Source organism: Oryctolagus cuniculus, chromosome 19 (assembly GCF_051225735.1).
Source record: "Oryctolagus cuniculus isolate XC-2025 breed Fujian yellow rabbit chromosome 19, ASM5122573v1, whole genome shotgun sequence".
Taxonomy (NCBI): Eukaryota; Metazoa; Chordata; class Mammalia; order Lagomorpha; family Leporidae; genus Oryctolagus; species Oryctolagus cuniculus.
In genome coordinates this window covers 815,274-832,209 of record NC_142885.1, presented here as the reverse complement: position 1 = coordinate 832,209, position 16,936 = coordinate 815,274, and the positions used below count along the sequence as shown (strand labels likewise).

At 41.3% G+C, this 16,936-nt stretch overlaps 1 pseudogene; it reads right to left on the bottom strand.

Moving 5' to 3' along the window:
• Nucleotides 1-2,953: 2,953 nt before the first annotated feature.
• On the bottom strand, nt 2,954-14,959 carry LOC138846886 (SERPINE1 mRNA-binding protein 1-like; annotated as a pseudogene).
• Between the last annotated feature and the right edge of the window lie 1,977 nt (nt 14,960-16,936).

Genomic DNA, 16,936 nt, shown 5'->3' with positions numbered 1-16,936 from the left:
GCCATTGGAGGGTGAACCAACGGCAAAAGGAAGACCTTTCTCTCTGTCTCTCTCTCTCACTGTCCACTCTGCCTGTCAAAAAATTAAAAAAAAAATAAAAACAAATCTGTGGGATCTGCAATTTTCTCAAAGATTCTCATTATGCTTGAAGTATTCATTGAAAAGATGTTGATTGACTAGAATTTGCAACATTGTCTTACTAAAAATGAAATTTCATCTCCATATTTCATAGAACTGGAAACCTAGAGCTGTAACTTGCTAATAAGATAGATTAATTTCTTCTTCTTTTTTTTTTTACAGAAGATCAGTTTAGTATACATTAAGTAAAGATTTCAACAGTTTGCACACCCATAGAAACACAAAGCGAAATATACTGTTTGAGTACTTGTTATAGCATTAAGCCTCAGTGTACAGCACATTAAGGACAGAGATCCTACATGAGGAGTAAGTGCACAGTGACTCCTGTTGTTGACTTTACCAATTGACACTCCTGTTTATGGCATCAGTAATCTCCCTATGCACCAGTCATGAGTTTCCAAGGCTATGGAAGCCCCTTGAGTTCTCTGACTCTTTTCTTGTTTAGACAAGGGCATAGTCAAAGTGGAGGTTCTCTCCTCCCTTCAGAGAAAGGTACCTCCTTCTTTGAAGACCTGTTCTTTCCACTGGGATCTCACTCACAGAGATCTTTCATTTAGGTTTTTTTTTTTTTTTTTCCAGAGTGTCTTGGCTTTCCATGCCTGAAATACTCTCATGGGCTTTTCAGCCCGATCGGAATGCCTTAAGGGCTGATTCTGAGGCCAAAGTGCTGTTTAGGACATCTGCCATTCTATGAGTCTGCTGAGTATCTCGCTTCCCATGTTGGATCACTCTCCCCTTTATTTATGGGATTAAACATGACAATAGGTCTGATCTGATTTCATCATCATTTAAAAAATCATCTATTATTTTTCACTTTATGTTTCTGTGTGGGAGCAAACTGTTGAAATCTTTACTTAATGCATGCTAAACTGATCTTCTGTATATAAAGAGAAATGAAAATGAATCCTCATGTGAATGGAAGGGGAGAGGGAGTGGGAAAGGGGAGGGTTACGGGTGGGAGGGACATTATGGGGGGGGAAGCCATTGTAATCCATAATCCGTACTTTGGAAATTTATATTCGTTAAATAAAAGTTAAAAAAAAGATAGATTAATACAAAAATGAAGCAGCCACAGTATAACACTGACTGTTCAAACACAGTAGGTTCATGGTGAACTTTTAGGTCTTGTTAAGATGTCTAGTCCCCTGTTAATATTTTATTTATGGAGCTGGCACTGTGGTGTAATGGGTTAAGCCACTGCCTGCAGTGCTGGCATCCCATATGAGTGCCAGTTCCAGACCTGGCTGCTCCACTTCCAAGCCAGCTCTCTGCTATGGCCTGGGAAAGCAGTAGAAGATAGCCCACATCCTTGGGCCCCTGCACCTGCTTGGGAGACCCAGAAGAAGCTCCTGGCTTCAGATTGGTGCAGCTCTGGCCACTGTAGCCAATTAGGGAGTGAAGACCTCTCTCTCTACCTCTCCTTCTCTCTCTGTGTAACTCTGACTTTCAAATAAATCTTTCAAAAAGTTTATGTATGACACAGTTTAGAATAGTTCTTTTGTTAACCCCAGTACTTGTAGGACTGCCCCCCCCCCCCCGGGCTGGGTTAAACAACATTTTCAGGGTGATTGAGATTTTGGCTGAAACACAGAGCCTTCACTGCTTTTATTCTGGCTTCTGTACAGATTTGGAATATACAAAAATCTCACCTTAGAAGTTGAGCAGATCATTGATGGCAGAAACAATTTGAAGGGGGAAAGAATGTTCTCACATAATTACTCTGAAGTTTAATGAGAATTGCTGACTAATTATCTTAGTGCCATTAGAAGTAAGTTGTTTCAAAGTAAGTTTTGTTTGTGTGAGAGTGTGCATTGTGTAAACTAAATGGTGATGCTTATAGCACTTAGAGTGTGTATTTGTATCAAAATGTGCCTACCTATTTATGAGGGAGGCTTGCTTTTCACACTTCAGTTTTATTTAATGCGTGGCAAGCTGAGAGACAACACTCCCATTTTAGGTGAGGTTGTGTTGTGAAGTTTAAAATATTTCAGGAAAAGGATCAGTTCTAAGCAAGAGTCATCTCTCAGCTTTAGTTATCAATGTAGCTGACTAAAAATGAGGAAATAAAATCCTTAACCATCTATAATTTCTGTAATTTCTCTGAAAGATTTCTTTGAGGAACTAAAAGTGACTTGACATATCCAAACTGATTTCAGAGTAAGAAGCTAACATCTTTTTAAAATCTCAGATTGTTTACTTGTAGATCTAGGTAATATTGTGGGGAAAAAATTTCTTTCAGAGGAGTACTCTTTCCAAATTTGGTTTTGGAAACCTATTTTGCCTGTGAAGAACAAGACAATGGTTTTTAGATACTGCTTGTGGATTGTGTTTGAGGGATTGATTCTAGGACTGCTATATATTGGATAGTATTTCTAGCTTTCATTTATTTACTGTTTGCAGTTAATGTTCATGTTTTGCTATAAAATCATGCTATGCACATTTCTTTAACTTTTTAAGATTTTTCTGGATGTATAAACAACAAAGTCAATTTTTTATTAAACTGTTACACACTATTAACACCTGCACTTCAAGTTTGGAAATGCACATTTGCAAGCAGCCATGCAAAAGTGTCCATGAATAATTCATAATCTATGAAAATTATTAAAACATCCTTGCTACTAATACATTCCTAAGTACAAAAGTGACTACCATATTTGTTACTTCTGGGTAGTGAGAGAAACTCATTTGCAAAACAGATAAAATTCAATCTTTAGGCTGTTTTTTTTTTAATTTCTTAGTCCTTTGGGATCATTAAGCATGCAAAAGCATTGCACAGGAAAGTCCACAAAGGAACTAAGGTTGTTAGGACATCCCATTAAGCCATAGCTAGAAATGCCTCTGGGTCATTCATATCAGAAACAGAAACACTTGACTTAGTCCTGCTGGACTAGGTCATCCATCATGACATCCATCATGCCCATGTCTACCTCTGCCCTCTTCTACCACCATATTCTAGGTGGCCTAAGTCTCCAAAGTTGATCTCTAGCTAAGATGTTATATCATTTGCTGGTTTCCAAAAATGATAGGCCATAATAGAATCTTCAGCATGAGCCTCTTCACACCTTGATTTATGAAAAACAAATCCTTTCATTGCCAATCAGCACCTTGATTTGATTTTCAGATATTAAATTCTAGTTTTATCCTGTCTTTATGAATTGTCTTCCACTCATCCAAAGTAATCTCTTTTGTACTCTCTTTTACCTCTTCCATTCACATTTTCCCATTTTCCATGTTGGCCACTGGATGTTCTTCACCTTCAAGTGTTTCCTGAGTCACATTTGATGAATCAAAGTCAGTTAATTCATCTTTGACAGTTTCCCATTTGTGAGACCCACAACCTCCACATTTGTCTACCTGCTTTAGACCACTGTAATGTGATAAAGATCTATTGCTTTTACTGTGTCTATCAAATTCACATTTGCCATGAGAACCAAATCCATCTCCTAGGCCATTCCAAATCCATGGCCTCCTGACCTCTTCTAAGACCACCACTACCTCAGGTCAGTCAATTATAAATGTATCAACAGAAAACTCACCTCTCATCTGCTAATATCCATGCCCCTCTGAAGCAGACCTGAGGCAGCCTTGAGCCAACAAGGTTAAGAATTTGAATCAGTCCCTGTGGGTCAATCCTTCAAGACCTATTAGAGTTAGGTATTAGTCCTTTGACTAGGAAGAAACCATATGTCATCTATCATTGATACGTGGTACTCATTACTCATTTTTCTGTTGTGGGTAGCGTTTAGCCCCCAGCACTGATTCTCAGCCTGAAGCCAGTGAATCCCTTCAGTTACAGTTAAACAAAGTTTTTATAAGTCATTTTTGCTCACACTATAAGAAGGTTTACCCAGTCATCTCAAGCTAATTAGAAGCTCTGATTGGCAGCTTTAAATTTGATTAAAAACTTAAAAGTATTAGTCTTTTTTTAAAAAAAAAAAACATTTATTTTATTTGAAAGGCAGAGTTACAGACAGGGAGAGAGAGACAGAGAGAGACAGAGACAGAGAGACAGAGAGACAGAGAGATCTTCATCCATTTGTTCACTTTTCAGATGGCTGCAATGGCCAGGGCTAGGCCAGACCAAAACTAGGAGCCAGGAGCTTCATCTGGGTCTGCCACGTGGGAACAGGGGCCCAGGGACTTGAGCTAGCCTCTGTTGTCTTCCAAGGCATGTTAGCAGGGAACTGGATTGGAAGCAGAGCAGCTGGGACTTGAACTGGCACTGATTTGGAAGGGTGGCATCAAAGGCGGCAGCTTAACCCACTGCACCTCAACACTAGCCCCAGGAATTGCTGTTTTGCACATCTTTGTACAATTGTAGACAAATTATAGACACACAAAATAAGATTTGATTCTGTTGTTTTCAGATTAATTACAAAGTCATAATAAAAAATATATTATTTACTATCATAGTGGATTTTTGGTATAAATTCATCTTATATATTCCTTTCCATAGAATGAGGCAATGTGAGTTGAAACCAAATTTACAAAGTTAATAAGTGGCACAGCTAAGATTTGAACCCAAGTCTAAAACTTCTGAACCTAAATAAATTTCTCATTTCAAAACCAGAGAATTAATTCTGATATGGATGGTACTGCCTAGAAATTGGGAGTATTAGTCTTTTAATAATAAAGGTGCTCTTAATGAAAAGAATGAGAATGATGCTACTTGGTGCTTAACAAAAATATTTTGATTTAATGTATGTACCAGCTATTGCCATTTCTTTATTGTATTGAAAAGTTTCCTTTTAAATAAATAGCAGTTTTTCAGGGTTTAAAAGAAAAGAAAACCTGCTTCTTCACCCTTCTTCATCACCATTCAAGAGGTGGTCACCTTTTTGGTCCTCTATCAATGATTTTTCCTTCACCCTGAAGTTGTTGATCAGTCTTCTTCCAACATGTCTTATTCCTTCTTTCTTGAACGCCACAGGTGGCTGCACCTCCTCTTTCTTGTCAACCAGGCCAACCTGGCAGTGAGTTTATTGGTCTTTCTGGGACTCTTTCCATGGCTGTTTGCCTGCTGCTTTGGAGTTGGTCTGGGCCTCTGCCTGAGCTGCATTATTGGCCACGGGGACTCCAATGCACCCCACCCCCAGCCCCCCTTCTGCCAGCTTCTTTTTTCTTGGTCTCTGCTCCTTTAGCATCTGGAATGGATCAGATTCAATGTCAAATAACTGGTTTACTTGGTTGGTAACCACACAGAGAAGCCTTCCTGTAGGTGCCCAGCCCTGATTGTGGCTCGGCGGTGCTTTTCTCCACAGATTGCCGTGGGCCACCTTGAGTTAAGAGCTCCTGCTTCAGTACTTCCCACAAGATGATCCAGCTCAGGGGGAAGGAGTCTACTTAACACTGTAGTTTTAGGGGCCGGCACTGTGGCACAGTGGGGTAATGCCCTGGCCTGAAGCACTGGCATCCCATATGGGTGCTGGTTTGAGACCCTGCTGCTCCACTTCCAATCCATCTTTCTGCTATGGCCTGGGAAAGCAGTAGAAGATGGCACAAAATGCTTGGGCCCCTGCACCCATGTGGGAGACCTGGAGGAAGCTCCTGGCCTCAAATCAGCACAGCTCCAGTCATCGCAGCCAACTGGAGAGTGAACCATCAGATGGAAGACTTCTCTGTCTCTCTTTGTCTCTCTCTCTCTATTTCTTAAAACTGTAGTTTTAAAAATAAAACTACTAGCAGTAGTTTTGCAGTTCTGAAAAAGGAAAAGTTGTGGGGTTAAAAGTTGTATTTTCTTTCTTATGGAAACTTCTAATATTGTATTTTTATATGTCCTTTTTAAAAATATTGTGTACAACCTTTAAAACATCAATGTTTGGATCAAAAGAAGACCCAGCCTATTTTCTGCTTGCTGTAAATTAAGCAAACATGTTTTAATAAAAACAAAATGAAGGAAAGAAAATTGAAGCAGCCAGAACATGAACCAGTGCCCAAATGGTGAGTCTGTTCAGTTGGGCTGGGCATCTGTGGGCCTCTCAGGCTTTAGCAGAATGTCTTTAGCATGCAGGCTGTAGGCTGTGACGTGTGGTTTTCTCTGAGACTTGCTCATACCTCTCCCCATTGTAGCATCCTGTGCTACAGCCTGTGATTTTGGCAATGTCTTCAAACTAGTTGCAATTTTTCACTCAGAACTAGCAGAGAGAGGGCTGAGGCCACCAAAAAAGGAAGTTAGCACTTAAGAATAACTGTGCATCAATTACAGAACTAAACCAGTCATATTAAGTAGAACAGATAAAAAAAACTACTAAGAGGGATAATGTATTAAGTTGTTCATTAACAGTCAGGGCTATGCTGATCAAGCCACCGTTTCCCATAGTGTCCACCTCACTCCAACAGGTTTCCCTCTTGGTGTTCAGTCAGTCGTCACCGATCAGGGAGAACATATGGTATTTGTCCCTTTGGGACTGGCTTATTTCACTTAGCATGATGTGTTCCAGATTCCTCCATTTTGTTGCAAATGACTGGATTTCATTGTTTCTTACTATGGTATAGTATTCTAAAGAGTACATATCCCATAATTTCTTTATCCAGTCTATCGTTGATGGGCATTTAGGTTGGTTCCAGGTCTTAGCTATTGTGAATTGAGCTGCAATAAACATTAGGGTGCAGACCTCTTTTTTGTTTGCCAATTTAAATTCCTTTGGGTAAATTCCAAGGAGTGGGATGGCTGGGTCGAACGGTAGGGTTATCTTCAGGTTTCTGAGGAATCTCCAGACTGACTTCCATAGTGGCTTGACCAGTTTGCATTCCCACCAACAGTGGGTTAGTGTCCCTTTTTCCCCACATCCTCTCCAGCATCTGTTGTTGGTAGATTTCTGCATGTGAGCCATTCTAACTGGGGTGAGGTGAAACCTCATTGTGGTTTTGATTTGCATTTCCCTGATTGCTAATGACCTTGAACATTTTTTCATGTGCCTGTTGGCCATTTGGATTTCCTCTTTTGAAAAATGGCTATTGAGGTCCTTGGCCCATCTCTTAAGTGGGTTGTTGGTTTTGTTTTTGTGGAGTTTCTTGATCTCTTTGTAGATTCTGATTATTAACCCTTTATCTGTTGCATAGTTTGCAAATATTTTTTCCCATTCTGTCGGTTGTCTCTTCACTCTCCTGACTGTTTCTTTGGCAGTACAGAAACTTCTCAATTTGATGCAATCCCAATAGTTGATTTTGGCTTTGACTGCCTGTGCCTCCCGGGTCTTTTCCAGAAATTCTTTGCCTGTGCCAATATCCTGAAGGGTTTCTCCAATGTTCTCTAGTAACTTGATGGTGTCAGGTCGTAGATTTAGGTCTTTAATCCATGTTGAGTGGATTTTTGTGTAAGGTGTAAGGTAGGGGTCTTGCTTCATGATTCTGCATGTGGAAATCCAATTTTCCCAGCACCATTTATTGAATAGACTGTCCTTGCTCCAGGAATTAGCTTTAGATCCTTGATCAACTATAAGTTGGCTGTAGATGTTTGGGTTGATTTCTGGTGTTTCAATTCTATATTCAATTCTATTCTATTGAAAAAAAAAAAAGAAATTATCAATTCCCAACTTGACTCTCACTGGGATTAAACATGACAATAGGTCTGATCTGATTTCATCATCATTTAAAAAAAAATCATCTATTATTTTTCACTTTATGTTTCTGTGTGGGAGCAAACTGTTGAAATCCATACTTAATGTATACTAAGCTGATCTTCTGTATATTAAGATAATCAAAAATGAATCTTGATGTGAATGGAAGGGGAGAGGGAGTGGGAAAGGGGAGGGTTGTGGGTGGGAAGGACGGTATGTAGGGGAAGCCATTGTAATCCATAAATCGTACTTTGGAAATTTATATTCATTAAATAAAAGTTAAAAATAAATAAATAAATAAATAAATAAAAAGAGAGATTGGAAGGTATTGTAAAGCTAGGAAGACTGACCTGCCTTCCACCAAGTTCATTCAGGACAGTTTTAAAATGTAAATAAATATAAAAGATGTTTGTACATCTGAGAACTTTTCTGAGAATTCTTTTAATTCTTAAGTCTTTTGACTTAAGACTTCCTATGCAAACCAGATACTCGTATTCCAACATACTCCTCATGTAGGATCTCTGTCCTTTATGTGTTGTTCAATGTAAAATAATGCTATAACTAGTACTCAAACAGTATTTTACACTTTATGTTCTGTGTGGGGCAAACTGTTGAAATCTTTACTTAATATATACTAAATTGATCTGTATATAAAGAGAATTGAAAATGAATCTTGATGTGAATGGAATGGGAGAGGGAGCCGGAGTTGGGAGGGTTGTGGGTGGGAGGGAAGTTATGGGGGGAAAAAAGCCATTGTAATTCATAAGCTGTACTTTGGAAATTTATATTTGCTAAATAAAAGTTAAAAAAAAAAAGAAAAAAAAAGCATTTAGAAATTCCCATTCAGACTGTCACCAACAAAAATCCCACTATTACTATGGGCCCCAAGCCAATGAGGATACAGTATGTGAAACCCCTATCCAATGGGAAAGCCCATAAGATGACCCAATAAGAAAATAGTAAATTCTTAAAAACCCAGTGCACTTGTGGAAAAGCGGTGTCCCACTCTGGCACTCCATCTCACCTCTCAGATGAGCTGCTCACTTTCACTTGCAAAACAAATAAGCAATAAAGTTTCCACTCACTTGCCATTGTTTCCAGGCTTTTTTTTCTTTACTGGGCTAAGGAAAGGAACCCACTGAATTCACTCCAGTAACTACCCTCCCCTCTGTGACTGGGAAAATACTAGATGCTGGCTTTGTGGGTAGTAGCTTGGTCTGCTTGCCACAATATGGCCCATAAATAAACCTTTACAAAGGAAGTCATAAAATCTAGAAGACACAAAAGAAATAAAATAAAATCTGAGTCACATAAATCAAAACTTTCTTCAAGGCAAAAACACCATAAACCAAACATTAAGAATCTATAGTAGATTAGAAATTCCTGTGAAAAGCATAAGTTTGCATTTTCAAGTCTATCAAGAATATCTTCATATCAGGGAAAGTGAAATAAAAGTGATTCTCAAATGTTTGACTCAGCTGCAGCCATTGCAAATATTTGGGGAATGAACCAGTTTATGGGAGCACTCTCTGTCTGTTTCTCAAAAACAGTTTTGAAAATCACACACACACAAATTGTATGAATTAAGCTTTTTTTTAACTTTGATGATTATTTCTGAGATATCAATTGCAAGGAGTTCCCATCTGTCACTCATACATCAATGCTGAATTCCAACCAAGTGCTTGAAATATGCTATATCTTGACATGAAAAAGGCAAAGTTCTCAATACACTCTAAGTCCACTATGCAGAGAGAAACCATAATAATAAAAGGGGTCTTCAGAACATTGGTGGGATATGCATACTACAAAAACAGTGCATAAATTTTGATATTTTTGCCTTAAAATAAACTCATATTAACTTATTACAACATATCTGAACAGGATGTAGTTTGAGGTGCTAGGATGTATAAGGCAACAATTCAAAAGAGCTCGTAATGCAACATGAATTCTGAAAATACAGAGAAAACTCCACATTGATGGTACAACTCAAGTGGAAGAATGGTGAAATAATTGGTGCCATATGGAAAATGTATGGCAACAGCAATTCAAGAGAATCAGTGGTGTATGAATAGATAACTCTTTTTAAAAATTAACTTGAAGGACAGGCAACAAATTTCATGTTTTTCATATATATGGTTTTAAGAGCGTAATGATACTTCCATCCACACTCCCCCTTCATATTCCTTTCATATTTTAAGGTTTGCTATGACAAACTTTCAATTTACTTTATAATCACAAGCTTAATCATCCACTAAATAAAAGGCTCAACAAGTAGTAAGCAGAATAACCACTGTTCCTCAGGAGTATAGACAAGGAATATAGGACTATAAATAATAATCAAATCTATGAGGGCCAGGATTGTGGCATAGAAGGCTAAGCTGCTGCTTGCAGTGCCAGCATCCCATATGGGTACCAGTTCAAATCCTGGCTGCTCTACTACTGATCTAGCTCCTTGCTGATGTGCTTGGGAGGGCAGTGGATGGCTGAGTTCTTGGGCCTCTGCCACCCATGTGGGAGACCCAGAAGAAGCTCCAGACTCCTAGCTTTGGCCTGTTCCAACCCCTGCTGTTGCAACCACTTGGGGAGTGAACCAGTGGATGGAAGGTTCTCTCTCTTACTCACTCTTTCCCTCTCTTTCTCTCCCCCTCTCCCTCTCTCCTCTCTGTATCTCTGCCTTTCAAATAAATCTTTTTTAAAAATCAAATCCTAAAATGTCAACATTACTCATATACATTATATTGTTTTGTACTCTGTATATTAATTACCAGAAATCAGGAAAAATCTGATATTTGTCTTTTGAGGACTTGCTTATTTTACTAAGTATAATGATCTCCACTTGCATTTATGGTTCAAAAGTCCTGGCTAATCCGACTCCACTTCAACATCCTGCTAATGTGCATGTTGGGAGGCAGCAAATGATGACTCCATTCCTACCACCCACATAGCATACCCAGGTGGAGTTCCATGCTTCTGGATTTAGCCTGGTCCAGCCCTGGATTTTGTGGGTATTTGTGGATAACCCAGCAGATAAAAATTTCTGTCTCTGCCTTTAAAATAAAATAAAAATATTTCTTAAAAAGGTTAGGCTGTGTCAGTAAAGCTTCTGCCAGTGACACCAGCATCCCATATGGGTGCCAGTTCAAGTCCCAGATGCTCCACTTCTGATCCAGGTCCCTGTTAATGTACATGAGAAAGCAATGGAGGATGGCCCAAGTACTGCACCCATGAGGGAGACCCAGAAGAAGCTCCTGGCTTCTGGCTTTTGACTGGCCCAGCTCCAGCCATTGAGACCATTTGGAGAGTAAACCAGCAGGTAAAGATTGCTTCTCTCTCTCTCTCTCTCTCTCTCTCTCTCTCTGTGTGTGTGTTTAACTCTGCCTTTCAGATAAAAAATGAATAACCTCAGGATCATTGTGTGTAGCAAGTCCAAGACCCACTGAGCATTCAGGCTTGGAGGGGATTTAGAGAGCATCACAGTAATAGAATTCTGAGATGGGAGATTATCTTGCCCCAAATCTTCCAGTTTTTCTTTGTCACATAGCTCGTATCTGTCAACACTCACAAAATACGAGAAACCAAAGATGCTACTAAAATTAAAAGTCTACTTCAGATGTTGCTGTGGATTATTTCTGAGAGGAGGAGTGCAGTGGGGGTAAGGGGCACAGAGTTACCACACAGACTCCAGGAGTCAGGTGAAAGCTGGCCAGAGGCGAGCAGCCCACAGACTCATTTATTTCAGTTAGTACAGTAGCTTATATAGTTGAGGCAGACAATCCAGTCAAGGGGTGGTTTATGCCCTAACCAATCACAGCCTGTTGAGCGGCAGGCTCCATTGCCAGGTGGGTTTTGAAATCATTCTTGAGTAACTGATGCTCACTTGCCTGTGGCCATCTTGGCATGGCCTTATTCCACCACATTTCCCCCTTTTCATTTATTTTTGAGCAACAGGAGGCATGATCCTTTGTCATATCATTGTTGACTCTGTTTCCATGTGGTCTCTGTATGTGGCTGTGCCTGTCTTAGGTTGTCCCCCAGGGGATCTTACCCATAATTGACTAACCAGCCCTCAAAATGGGAGACCACAGGAGTGCTTGCTCAGATGGGGGTAGGAATGAGGAACAATGGTAATCAGGAACAGAGTGACTGCACACAGGCTGTGGGCCATTTGAGTGGCTGACCAGAGTTAGTAGAGTATAAAGCAGTAGAGAATGTGGCTATGAGCAGTTCCTCAGGGTAGGATGATAGAGCGGCAGCTTGACAATTGGTAGTAGGTGCATCCACTAACAAGACAGACTCTCAATCTTGTTCAGCTGGTTCTGGTTGACTGTCAGTTGCAGGCTTGATGTTTCTGGCTGGTACCCAAATGTGCTGTCCCACATTCTCTGGAAAGACACAAGCATATCCTAGGCCCTTGGTTAGCAGAGAGTGTGGTCTCTTCCATTCTCTTATCAGGGGATCTTTCCACCTAAACATAGGGGCTGGGATCTGGGATGGAAAGGATCTCCAGTGTTTATAAGCTGGGCTGACACTTTGGGAACCAAAAGTAAGAAAATTGATAGTGAAAAGAACCTCAGTCAAAGCAAACGGTGTGTCTGGGGGCATGAGATTGTTTTTCTGTCTTTGTAAGAGATATTTAATAGTCCTATGAGTTGTTTCAATGATTGCCTGTCCCTGTGGGTTGTATGGGATACCTGTGGCACTGTATGTTCCAGGACCTCAGGAAGGAATTAAATTCCTGTGATGTATATGGTGACCCATTATGTCTTTATGGTCCAAGGGATACTGAAGACCCACATGGATGACTTGAGAGCCTTTATCACATTACTAGCCTTTTCTCTAGATTGGGCTGTTGCAAATACAGCCTTTGAATAAGTATCTACCACCACATGGACAAACTTAAGTTTAACAAAGGAGTTAATGTGGGTGATGTCCACTTGCCAGAGCTTATTAGGAGCAAGGCCTTGAGAGTTCACCCTGCTTGTTGCAGTGGGCCTAACGGGGTGAGGGGGATACAATTCTTGCAAGAGCGCACTAGGTGTTTGCATTGGATCATTGTTAGCTCTGGAAAAAGCAATTTTATGTTGCTTGCTGACATATGAAATTTTTGGTGTAGAATATGGGCTTGTTGTAGGTATCCAATGGAAGCTGTATTGCAGGAGATAAGATGATCAACCTTTTCATTGCCTTGGAAAATCATGCCAGGTAACCCAGTATCTAATGGGGCCTTGAGGGTAGATACGATTATGGCAAATAGAGGCACCCAAGGTTCATATCTAAGGGTTTTTAAATTTGACAACTGGGTGTTGATCTTTTCTATAGTGGATTTGGCTGCTGATGTCAATGTGATTTTTGAGGGAGGGCTGTTCCCCTTAGTAAGTCAAATAGTGATTTAAGCTCTGCGGGTGTTAAGGGAAGGAAGGGCTTCAACCAATTGAGTTGGCCGCATAGTTGCTGAAGTTCATTAAGTGAATATTTATGCTTGACTTTTAGATTTGGACCCATTGGAAATATATGGGAGGAGATTTGATAACCCAGGAATTGAAAAGGAGGAAAATATTGTACCTTTTCTGTGGCAATAGACAAACCCAGGAATTGTAAATTTATTACTGTCTGACTTAGGCCTTCAGAGTCATCACATTCTCCTGAGCAAGTAAGATATCATCCTGATAATGTATGACCAAGAACTGACCTTTAGGTGTGCTGGTTGCATGAGAAACATATTTTTGACAAATGGCAGGGCAATTTTTCATGCCTTGTGGGAGTACTGTCTACTGAAATCTTTTTGTGAGGAGCTAGAAATTGGGCTCCCATACTGTAAAGGCAAAACAGGCCTTATCCTCCTCTGCGATGGGAATGGAAAAAGCAATCTTTAATATCAATGGTAACTATGTGGAATCTGTTAGGAATGGCCCCTGGATGGGGAATGCCAGCCTGGAATGTTCCCATCTTTTTTATGATTTTGTTTATGGCTCTCAAATCCTATAGTAGCCTATATTTTCCCTGTTTCTTTGCTATCACAAAAATGGGTGTGTTGTGAGGGCTAGTGGAGGGCTCTATGTGTCCCTTTTCCAATTGTTCCTGTACCAATTCCAATACCTACAGATTTGGGTTGTAATATTGGCCACTGCTCTCTCTACCCAGGTGTTTCCTGTTCTTTTACATTTAATGGGGATTGGGCCTGGTTTTTGTATGAGGTGAGCAGTGGCCCCTAGAATTGGGGGTGAATCTTACTTGTAGGCTCTCCATTAAAGCTGTTGGCTTGTGGAGATTTGTGATCTGTAGTAAGGACCACTTGCATTTGTGAGAGCACATGTCTCCCCTGAAAGCTCGTGGAAAGCTCAGCAATTAGTAGAAAGATGGTTCCTGTATGGAACCATCTCACCACACTGTCATCTCACCACATTACTGGCTTGATGACCTGATCAGCTGATTTTAATCCTCCAATGCCTTGGAGGTCAGGCCCAGGTGCTGTCTTCCAATGTTGCATTTTTCTTATGTCCCTAGCTTTTAAGATAGTGGCATCCACCCCCATATCAATTAAACCCACAAAAGCAATGTAATCTAAGTATAGGGTCCATTTTGGCCTCAAATTGAAGATAGGCATTGACCAGTTAATGGTGGTGGGACTCCCTCTTACTTGGGCTGAGGGCCACCCCACTGGGAGTTTAAAGGCTTGGTTTTGCAATCATTTGCCCAATGAAAGCCTTTTTTACATCTGGGACACAGCATTTTGGGCTTGCCCCATCTGTCAGTGTTTGGGCAGTTTTGCCATAGGTGTCCTGTTTCCTGACATCCCCAACAAACTGGAGGGTCATTAGACTTCCTTGTGTTCAGTTTGTTAATGGCCACATTTAAGGCCTGTATTGATGTATCAGCAGGGTTTACCTCTTTTGTAGCTACTATCCATTTAGAAAGGTCTTCATTACGGACTGGGGCAATTGGAGCTTTTGCCTCTTTGGTAGCACTTCCCCAAGCTAATTGTTTGACCAGATTGTCTTGATCAGGCCAAGCAGTAATATTTTCTCTACTGCCTCCAAGACTCTGGCAAGGAAATTGAGGAACCATTCACCTGGGCCTTGAACTAGGTTTCTAAAGAGCTGACTATATTTAGGAGGATTTATATTTTTTAAGGCTCTAAGTGCCAAATCTCTGACCTGATCAAAATAGGTAACTACTCCAATGCAGGCCTGTTCATGAGAATATTTGTAGGTGCCGTGGCCTCTAAGCATATCAAAGGTTACTGCTATTCCATAGGCAGCCATTATTCCTCACCACGGTTTCATCCTCTTCCTCATAGGAGGCTTTCCACAGTAAGAACTGAACTGTGGTCTTGACAAATATGCTTTGAGCAGTGTAATCCACTCAAAATGAGTTTGAAGATTCACTGCCCATTGTGTGAGCGCCTGTTCAAAGCAGGGAGAGTCAGGATCTTACTCTTGAGAAGCCTTTTTTAGCATAGTAAGGTCATCTGTAGGTATTGGAATCCAAGGCCTGAATTCTGCATCCACTCCTACATTAATGGAAAACATGTGGGTGGGAAAGGGTCTAGCAGCTGCCCTGAGAGCCTGGGGTACCCGGGGACTGCCACAAGTGTGAGGGTTCTCACTAGGTGCAGATGGGATGACCTCACATGGGTTATTGCCTCAAGGTCATCTAAGTTCATTCCATGGATATTTGGGGAGTTGCTGACTAGGCATTGTTGCGTTGTCTGCTGTCATGTCATTTTCACTATGGGAGCTCTCTCTCCCTAAGTCATCAACTCTTGCCTGTGAGGCAAAGGCCTGGAGTGACAGGCTCTTATCACTCACAGATTCATTATGTTTGGTAATCTGTGTGGGTTTCTGAGAGGGTGATATGTTTCCCATGTTTGAGCACTTAATAGCGGCAACCACACCGATTCTAGCCAAAAGAAACTCACCCACAGCACTGCTGCCATAACAAAACTAATTCCTAGCACCTCAGTGGCTGATGGCATTATGCAAGGGGTTCCCTACGTTAGACAAACAGACAGTGGTGTATCAGATCGTAAGTATGGCCTGTGCTAAGTGGAAGACTTCCTTGATTCATTAGGTCAAGGCCGTATGCCCACAAGGTGTCTCCGGAGCATCACCCCTCTCAAGTGAGGGAAGATGACTTGGTTTCCAATTCTGGGATAATCAGTCCCTTACGTAAATTTGCCGGATGAACCAAAAGTAAAAGGAGGAGCAGAGAAGTGGCATTATGCTTCTGGGCAGTGTGTGCCTAACCTGGGGTCACTTAGACCAAGGACAACGATAAGGAAAGGGGTACAGGAGGGGGTTCTGTGCTCACCCTCACAGAACCAAACAGCACACAAAACACAGAGGGGCCTACTTGCTGAAATCAAGGGGGGACCTCACCAAGTCCAACACGCTGTCTCTCTCAGTCACATTGGGGGCCAAATGTTGCTGTGGATTTGTTCTGAGAGGAGGAGCGCAGTGGGGGTAAGAGGCACAGAGTCACCACACAGACCCTGAGAGCTGGGTGAAAGTGGGCCAGAGGCGAGCATCCTGTAGACTCCTTTATTTCAGTTGGTAAAGTAGCTTATATAGCCAAGGTAGACAATCTGGTCAAGGGGCGGTGTATGCCCTAACCAATCACAGCCTGTTGTGAGGCAGGCTCTGTTGCCAGGTGGGTTTTGAAATCATTCTTGAGTTAATGACGCTCACTTGCCTGTGGCCATCTTGGCATGGCCTTCTCATTCCACCACATTCAGAGAAACCCTACATCCAGCCAATGATTCTGTTAGATGTCATAAAACCCAAGCCTCTTCCTCTTTTTTAAAGATTATTTATTTGGATTGCAGAATTACAGAGGGGGGTTGGTGACAGGGAGACAGAAAGGGATCTTCCTTCTACTGGTTCACTTCCCAAATGGCTGCACCAGCTTCACCCAGAACTTCCACATGGGTGGCAGGGGCCCAAGGATTTGGGCCATCTTCTGCTGCTTTCCCAGGTGTATTAGCAGGGAGCTGGACCAGCAGTGGGGCAACTAACATTCAAACTGGCACCCACTTGGGATGCCAACATTGCAGGCATCAGTTTAACCTACTATGCCACAGTGCCAGTCCTTCAAGCCCTTTCTTAACCTTTCAATAAGATCAGTGGGACCTGAGAATTGACTGATTGAGTGGTAATGCAATACCAGACAGAAACAGCCCTGGATCCCAATGTCCTCATGACAACTGAGCTGCCCCAGACTACACAGCTGGCATTTTCACT